Genomic DNA, 9,487 nt, shown 5'->3' on the forward strand with positions numbered 1-9,487 from the left:
TAGGATAGATAGCAACACTTTGTGATGAACAGTGAGTGTCACTAGGATAAATAGCTATGTGCATTTAGATAGCGAGTAGCATTTTGTGATAAACAGTGAATGCCACGATAACTGACATGATTGAGTTGCTTGACTGCAGGAGTACTTGCCGATGCTGGAGTCACGGGAGAGATTCCCATCGACTCAGAGGTTGCGACCTGAGTTGACAGCCGAGGACTAAGCTGCGATTGAGGTTATGGGATTGAGATACATTCTGTATGTGCCTGAGTTTCGGGTGAACATGGGATTGTTGACTGCACTGGCTGAGAGATGGCACTCAGAGACTTGTAGTTTGCATTTGCCGATGGGTGAGATGACAGTCACCTTGGAGGATGTATATAGGATTCTATGGATACTGATCGATGGGGAGTTAGTACCCTATGATCGAGACGGAGATAGGGATGCACTAAGACGAGTGTTCTAGGATCTAGGACTAGGGATGAGGGTGGGACATGTGGCATGGGATACCATGACATGGACAGGATTAGCACTACCAATAGTGTTGACAGGAGTTATCAGTGGGTTCCTCTGTCTGGATAGGACGACACGAGGGGTGGCTGCAGGGGACACAGGGGCCAGGAGAGTTGATCTTGGGGTGGGTCCTTCTAGGGCTCAAACTCCGTCGAGGCCAGGCGGCTTCGAGGGAGGGAGTTCATCATAGCCTTAGAGGGCTCCCTATGTATCAGTATTGTACCATTTTTGTATTGTAGACACCTGCGGGTGATTTTGTAACCATATGATTCTTTTGACATCATTGTATCATGACACTTTTGATTATATATGAGAGATGATCCATTTTTGCAGCAGCTATATGCATGTGTACCTTATGTGATGAAATGTTCTTATGTGATACATGTTTTATGATATGGATGCTTATATGATGCAATGCAATATTTTTGTTCTTTTATGTTGTATATGTGATGCATGATGCAAATGTGAATGTATGTAATGCAAATGAATATGATAATGCAAATGATTATTTACATAATGAAAATGTGAGATGTGCTAACATGTGTTGTATGCAGGATGTGATGCAATTGTGATATCTATATGTATGTATGAAATGCTTATATGTGGTGATGTAGGTGTAACTATATGAAATGCAAATATTTTTGGTGTGTCATTATACTCAGTCATGTGATAGCGGGCTACGTGGACTTGAGAAGGACAATGGAAGTCAATCAAGAAAGGGGGATGGAAGACAGAAGATATGAACGTGAAAGAGCTTCTTGTGCGTTATCATCATTGAGCTTTATTATGGCAGAATAGGTTATGACAATCGAGGCATTTGTTCGACCCAGAAAGTCATTGTACCTGTTTGCATGGAGATAAGACAGTCACAAACAAGGAATGCCCCAGTTCATACTAGACTCATAGTGTCCTCATATCCTTGGACAAGTCATAGCATTACTAAAAGACAATCGACAGACAACAAATGCAAATAGGTGACGATACCCCATCCTCGCCTTTCTAGTCAAAGACATCCTGGAGATAGAATCTCTAGTCAAAGACATCCTGGAAAAGATAAAAGACATGTCACCAAAAAGATAAAATCAAAAGAAAACCAAGACTCGACACCAACATCCACTGTAGTCCTCAAGTTTAGTGTCTCTTGTCACTTGTATAAGTCGAATTTTGATTGTGGTCACAATGTTCACTTTCACAAAAAGGATAGATAGCACTGAACCATAATGTTGTCTGAGTCTGTTGAAAGATTTGATTTTGTTGAAGCTCATTGTTGCTGCTGTGTCTTATCTGAAACTGACTGAATCCATGAAACTGATACTTTATTGTGGAGAAGGCGGAACTTTATTGTGGACTGGCGATGCAAATGCTGCTTTATTGCGGATTGTGCGCGGACAGACTGAAGAAAGCTGGAAGAAACTGTACTCCTTGAACACGTGACGTTCTTAGTTCCACACCCATTACTAGACTTAGGAATTGGCCGTAGTCACAGATAGGATCCGATTTATTATGGATGAAAAGGGGGTGAAAAGGGAGGGTTATGGATGGCTAACCAATCTTAGGTAGATCAATAACAAGCCATGATGGGAATGGGTAAGTTTATTGTGAGCGAATAGGTTGTGAGTGTGTGCAAAGTGAAAGGATGAAAGAGAATCCTGAAGGAGAGAGGAGCAATGTCTCTACGCATGGCGCTGGTGACCCAGTTTTCACCATGGTACTTGCCCAGGGCGCCACCGAAGTGGTTTTCACCGTTGGACGAAATTATTTCTCTTTACTTTTCTCGATTTTTCAATTTTTTTGTTGTCACAAGGCGCCTATTTGCCAGGTTTTCACCAAGTGACGATTTTTTTTGTTTTATAATTTTTTTTGTATTTTTGAATTAGGATGTTCCGAAGAGCTTATGTGTAGAACCTGCGAAGGTGCATGCTGTTGATAGGATCCTCCAAGGGTTCACCTTCTATAGTTGAGAGCTGATATGCCCCAGATCCATATACCGCTGTGATGATGTAAGGACCAAGCCAGTTTGGTTCGAACTTGCCCTTCTTATCTCTGTCTTGCTGATTCTTGGGGTTCTCTCTGAGTACTAAGTCACCTACCTCAAATGTGCGAGGCTTGACTTTGTGATTGTAACTGCATTGTTCCTTGACTGAATGATGTGTAGCTTGAGTGACTGTCTTCCTTGATAAAGGAACTGAGATAGAATTACTAGTGTGTGGACTACACAGGCCCATATGCGCGTCACCTGAAGAAGTTTGGGCATCACTGATAGCAAAGTCCTTTGAGGAAGCTCCATTAAAGGTCCATGATGTATCACCAGAAGGAAAAGGATGTGTGGAACAAGTGGATGAGTTATGAAGGATTATGATTGTGAAAAGAAGTGAAAGTAGGATAGCATGATGGAGACTTAGGATCAACAAGTATGCTTTTTGACTAGCAATTGTAGAACTTTTGCCCCCAGTTATTTTGATATTAGGGGATATCAACTCTTGCTCTTTTTCTTTCATAGGATTTTTATCCTTGAATTTGATTTTTGCAGAGTCCAATAGCTTTTGATTTTGATTTGGACTAAAGGACTTTTCTTTAGTTTTTACTTTTAGATTTTTCTTTTCAAAGCTTGATTTGTGATCCCCAATTAGTAAGGGCTTTTGTAATTCTTGTTCATCCAAGTCTGGGAGTGGAGTGGAAATGGAATGAGTGGATGAAATAGTAAGGCTATGTGAGTTCTCAAGAGGGTTGGCGATATGCTCAATAGATTCTTCACTGGAACCACTCTTAGGACTATTGATATCAAGAGCTGCTTGCACCGCTGGAGGAGATTTGCATTTGGACTTAGTAGCCACAACACTAGGTGGTTCACACACAATTCCTTGGTCTGGCATATTGCTTGTAGATTGTTCTTGTTGATTGAATGTCTTAGGAGACTGTGGGAGTTGATCAACATGAAAGATATACTCACCACATCCCATGTCTTTAATCTTGAACTTGTCTTCTTTTAGCTCTGCCTGTTTTGATGTAGAAGCTTTTAAGGATTCAGGATCCACATATGCCGATGAAGGAATAGCTTCACGATTGACTGGGATTGTTATTTCTGATCTAGGTTGTAGATTGTTGCAATAGATAAATGGATTTGGATCCGCTTTGACGGTCACTTCAACTCCATTGTGTGGAAACTTGATACATCGATGATATGTAGATGGTATTGCTCTCATCTCATGAATCCATGGACGCCCTAGCAATATGTTGTATGTGAGATCCAGATCAAGTACTTGACAAACCACATCCTTTGTAACTGGCCCAACTCTAAGAGGCAAGGTGACTGTGCCTTTGGATGAGCGCTCTTCATCATCATATGCCTTGATGGTAATTTTGTTTGTAGAATTCACAGCTTTGTCAGAATATCCCAATTGTCTTATGGTACTCAAGGTACAAATGTTAAGACCTGCTCCTCCATCTATCAGGACTCGCTTTATTCGGTGTTTATGTATGAAGGCTTCAACGTGTAAAGGTGCATTATGAGGCTGACTTATGGAGGCATCATCGGCTTCTGTGAATGTGAGGGAATGTGGAACAGATAGGTATCCCACCATGGCTTGAAACTGGTCCACGTTCAGATCAGTAGGGACAACAGTGTCTCTCAAGATTTTGTCGAGGATGGCTTTATGTGTAGGAGATATACGTAAGAGCTCAAGAATGGAGATGAGCGCGGGTGTCTTCCCTAGTTGTTCTACAAGATCGTACTCAGGCTTGGTTGATGAAGGATTGGTATTCTTAGTGGAGGCACCTGACAATGTAATCTTACCTCGACGGGTTGTAACATGACATTCGGAGGTAGCTTCGGATGAAGATCCCACACCCTTTAGGACAATTTTAGGTCGCTGAGGAGGATTCTCAGGATTTTTATTTTTGATAGTAATGGTAGAGATATGATTGTCCATTGAGATGTGATTGATGGTAGAATCATAATTGTAAGGTGCTCTGGTGTAATTGGCCTGATCATCTGTGACTTTGCCTTTTCCTTTGTCATGTTTTGGGAATGGTTCCTTAAACACCTCATGCTCTTGGTTAGATGAATGTCCCTCAATCTCAATATCACCTCTATCAATGAGATCTTGCACAATGTTTTTCAATCGATGGCAATTACCTGTCTTGTGACCCTTGCTCTTATGAAACTCACAAAACTCATCATCATTCCACCAATTCGGTTTTACCTTTGGTTCATATGGAGGAAAATCTGGGACTGTGATCACTTTGTTTGCTACAAGCTTTTTGAATACTGATTCAAGTGGTTCTCCCAATGGAGTGTACTTCCTTCGTGGTTTTGAAGTTGTTTGATTGTTCACTTGATTGTTGGTAGAATTTGATCCAGAAAAGACGAACTTTGGTCTCACTGTGTTGGCATCAACAACACCATCATTAACTGTATTCTTGTTCTTGTTCCAAAATTTTGGTTTGTCCTTTCCTTTGAAGTCCTCTTTGTTTTCTTTGAATAGTTTGATAACTCCTTGTTCAATTAAGACCTTTTCTGTTGCTAGGCCCTTTTCAATGACATCCTTGAATGTAGACAAACAAGCTTTTCTGAGATCATAGCCAATAGCCTTGTTAACATTTTGTGTGAACATCTCCACCATTTGTTTTTGTGGGATTTCGCAAGAGCATCTGCTAGCTAGGTTTCTCCATCTCTGTAAAAATGTTGCGAAAGATTCTCCTTCTTTTTGTTTAGTATTGCACAAGGTAGTAACTGAGACATCTGTTTCAATGTTGTAAGAGAAATGCTGAATGAATGCCTCTGCTAAGTCGCCCCATGACTTAATACCGGGAGGTAATTGAGAAAACCATTCCATAGCTTGGTCACCTAAGCTCTGTGGGAACAACCTCATCAAGTATGTTTCTTCTGCCGCTACCTCAATGCAAGCTGTGAAGAATTGTCTTATATGTGCCTTGGGGTCTCCTCTCCCTCTATATTTGTCGAACTTTGGTGTTACAAAGTGTGGAGGAAATGGAGGCATTGGAATGCTCTTATCGAAGGGATAAGGGCATATATCTCTCATAGTGTATGTAGGTTTGGATGTACTCATGTCCTCCACTTTCTTTGGTAGATCTCTAATTTGTTGTTCCAAATTATTCTTGGGAGGAGACTGATTTCTTGTAGCATACCCCATGTTTGAAACACCCATTTGAGGAGGAGCTTGTTGCATGTATGGATGATACTGATCGTAAACATGTCCATATGGAGGTCTATATTGTTGCGACATATATGGAGCACTTGGCGTAACTTCTTGTTGAGGAACCCCATATTTGTTTTGTGTGTATAAACCATATTCAACAGGTCTTTCATTTTCCATTGTGTTGCCCCCAATTTTGACATGAGGTCTCCTTGTGTCAAAATTTTGAGGATGTCCTTGAGTATCCACTTGTCTTGATTGATCCATACCTTGAGCATGTGTTTGAGCATAAGGCCTCCATGATGGTCTTTGAATGTAAGTATCATATGTTTGAGCTTGTGTATGTGGGATTGCTGGTTTTTGAAGCAAAACTGATGGTGACTCAGGCATCATATTCAATCCTCTATTTCCTCCACTATTTGGTCTCCTTTGATCCATGTTGGATTGAGTTTGTTGTGAGGGTCGACTTTCCATAAGTTGAGATAAGTCAAAATCATGTGGTATTTTAGCTCCACTTTGTGCCATCATGTTTAAAAAGTATTGACGATCTCTCCTCATTATCTCTTCAACCAATCTATTGAATTGAGGATCCATTATGGATTCTTGTATGTTTGCTGATAGTATTGAAGAATTGTCAACATTGTCATTGTGCGTAGCATTGTTGTTTATAGTGTTTGCGCTTTCCACATTTGGATTGTTTCTATAAACATTCATGTCTGGTAATGTAGTGTGCTCAGGATTGTAGAATAGATCATTGTCATACTCATAAGAACTCATGTTTGCGGATTCTTGAGCTTCTTTAGCTATTCTCCTAGATTTTTGAAGGCGGGTTTCAACCATGAACTAGGTGTTTGACCAAGATGTGAGAGACTAGACGAAGAATGAAAAGAGTATGGAAGACCAAGAGTTGTATGGAGTGTAAATGAATCTTGATGTGTACTTGCAATGTCCAAAGTGTAAGACCAAGTATGTAAGTAGTAGAGTAGGTGTGACTTCCAAAGAGAGGATAGTTTCTCTTGATGAGGTAAGTTGACCTTGACTCTAAGTAAGACCAAATGAGACCCAAAGGTAAGAAACCTTGATGAGGGACCACTTAGCAAAGTGTAGTAGTATGTAGTGTGTTGACAAAGTATGATGAGGACAAGCAAGTGACCTTTTGACTCAAGTTTAGACAATTGTGAATGTAAAATGAGATGTGAAGCAATGATGGACTATGTGAGACCTTAGAACAGGCTGAATGCTAGATGAAATCTGAAGAGACAACCTAGGAAGCTCAAGTATGCCGAAACTGATTTCTTTTGTTTGTTGGACTGTGAAATTTTTCCAATTTGTGAAGTTTTTGGTTGTGACCAAGTCTGAATGTTTGACTATTTTTCGTGACAAGAGGACACAATGTTGATGAGGACTCAGTGTTTGTTTCCAAGAAAAGTGTGTTGTTTGATGTAAAATTGTTTTGCATACACTTGAAGACACAAAAGACACAATGTTTTGCTGTTTGGTCTTGATTGTTTGAATGTTTAACATAAGTCAAGCACAATTCTTATGGCTGGCCAAGACAATAGTTGTTGATCCCACATGGGGTTTTACCCCCGAGGCTACGCTATTCAGAGCGGATACTTAGATGCTTGACCTCACTAGCTCCACCCTCGGCACTCACTTCTCGGGTCAGCCAAGCATCAGTCCCCATGAAAACTCCCCATGGTGAACTTTGTATCTCTACTAAGAACCGTATGTGTGTGGGCCGCTACCAGAGGTCCGACCTCCTGCCCCAACAACTAGAAGGATTTGGGCATCTAAAACAAAGAGGTGCTAGTAAGGGCATCCGCTCGTGTGGCCATACATGCGGCACTTTCAGCTCTATAAATACAGAAGGCTCCTAGCCGGTAGGGGTTACGCCCTACAAATGATCAAATAAATTTGATCAAACGGGTTTATGGGGAGACATAGTGTCGGTATGAACTAATCAGCACACGTTATTCATAGTTTTCACCATGAATACATTTGATTATAGTGGTTTGGATGAGGTGGGTTTTCCTCGCTACCACTTGGGTCGTTCTCTTCTCACTAGTAGTCCTAATGACCACACGGGAAGACAGGCCCTCTAAAGATTAAACAAAAAGAGCCTATTGCTCAAGACATAAAAGACAATGATTCAATTTTAGTGCACCAATTGAAGTGTTTGCTAGTCTATGAAAACAAGGCACACAATAAAAATCCCAAAAAACCTTGCCAAGGACTTGCAACAAAGATTTATTAGTAGTTTGGATTATTTCAAATGATTACCCCTTCCTGCAAGCACACAAGTTAGGTAAATTTTAGATCCAAAAGACTTTATGAAATAGGGGCCTTCAATAATGCATTTTGTTGACCAATTCAAAGACCTGATTCATCATAAAAAAAATACCACCTGTAAAATTTCAAGATATTTCCAGAAATGTAAGAAAATCCAAAAAATTTGTTAATTTGCTCCAAAAATTAATTTTTTATGAAAAATCATAAAAAAATCATATAAAATGCAAAATCGATCCAAAAAATCTGAAATTTTTACTGGAGAGTCTTTATGGTCTTCCAAACCTACACAAAAAATTTCCTGCAACAAATCCAAGCAGTTTGTGAGATATGAGTAAAATAATGCAAAACCCTAATTTTCAAAGATCTGATTTTTGAAGAATGATTTTGCATCAAATTTAAAATCACAAAGAATATATCCTATGTATAATTCTGAGAGATTTCCAAAAATGTAAGAAAATACAAAAAATTCGCTAATTTGCTCTCAAAATTAATTTTTTATGAAAAATCATAAAAAATTCATATAAAATGCAAAATTGATTCAAAAAATCTGAAATTTTAACTGAATTTTTCTGATACTGTTCCCGACCTGAAAAAAAAATTTTATGGAAAAATTCAAAGCCGTTTGTGAGATCTGATCAAAATAAATAAAAACCCTAATTTTTAAAGATCGGATTTTTAGGGAAATATTTTGCATCAAAATTAAAATCACAAAGAACAGATCTTGTGTATAATTATGAGAGATTTCCAAAAATTTAAGAAAATCTAAAAAATTCTCTCATTTGCTCTCAAAATAAATTTTTTATGAAAAATAATAAAAAATTCCTAAAAATTGAAAATTTGCTCCAAAAATTCTGAATTTTGGATTGAGAGCTCCTGATACTTTCTTAAACCTGCAAAAAAAATTTGGTGCAAAATTTCTAAGCCTTTTATGAGATATGATCAAATCTCTCCAAGATCTTGATTTTGTGTCCAAAACCCTAGCTGCACAAGGTTATTCTCCAAATTGTTTTACAAAATAGCAATATAGGGTTAGAAAAATCTGCAAAAAAAACATAGATCTAAGAAAAATCCATGTCCCATCGGGCGTGCCAAAATGTTTATGGTGAAAATGGATAACAATAATAACAAAATTGAAAAGCTAAATGAATCCAACCACTAAACCCTAGCCTAACAATGAACAAAGATCCACCATAACATATGAAGATAACCTAAGACAATGCAAATAACTCAAAATCACCAAGATTATACCATCACATGTCCAATAGGGTTTTGATCTCCATTCTTCCTATCTCCATTGATCTTGCTTGATATACTTGCTCTCAGATTTTTGTATGCACAAGAGCTCAACAAAGAACGGAATGTGGTTGCAAGTGGAATTGTAGTGTAGCCAAGTACTCCAAAATTGGTCATTAGGATTTGTCATTAGGATATGTCATTAGGATATGTCATTAGTCATTAGGGTTTGACAATGAAGAAAGCATCTCTTTAAATAGAAGACACAATGAGAAATGAAGGGTTAAGATTGAGAG

The sequence above is a fragment of the Cryptomeria japonica genome, chromosome 3 (assembly GCF_030272615.1).
Source record: "Cryptomeria japonica chromosome 3, Sugi_1.0, whole genome shotgun sequence".
In the NCBI taxonomy this organism is placed as follows: domain Eukaryota; kingdom Viridiplantae; phylum Streptophyta; class Pinopsida; order Cupressales; family Cupressaceae; genus Cryptomeria; species Cryptomeria japonica.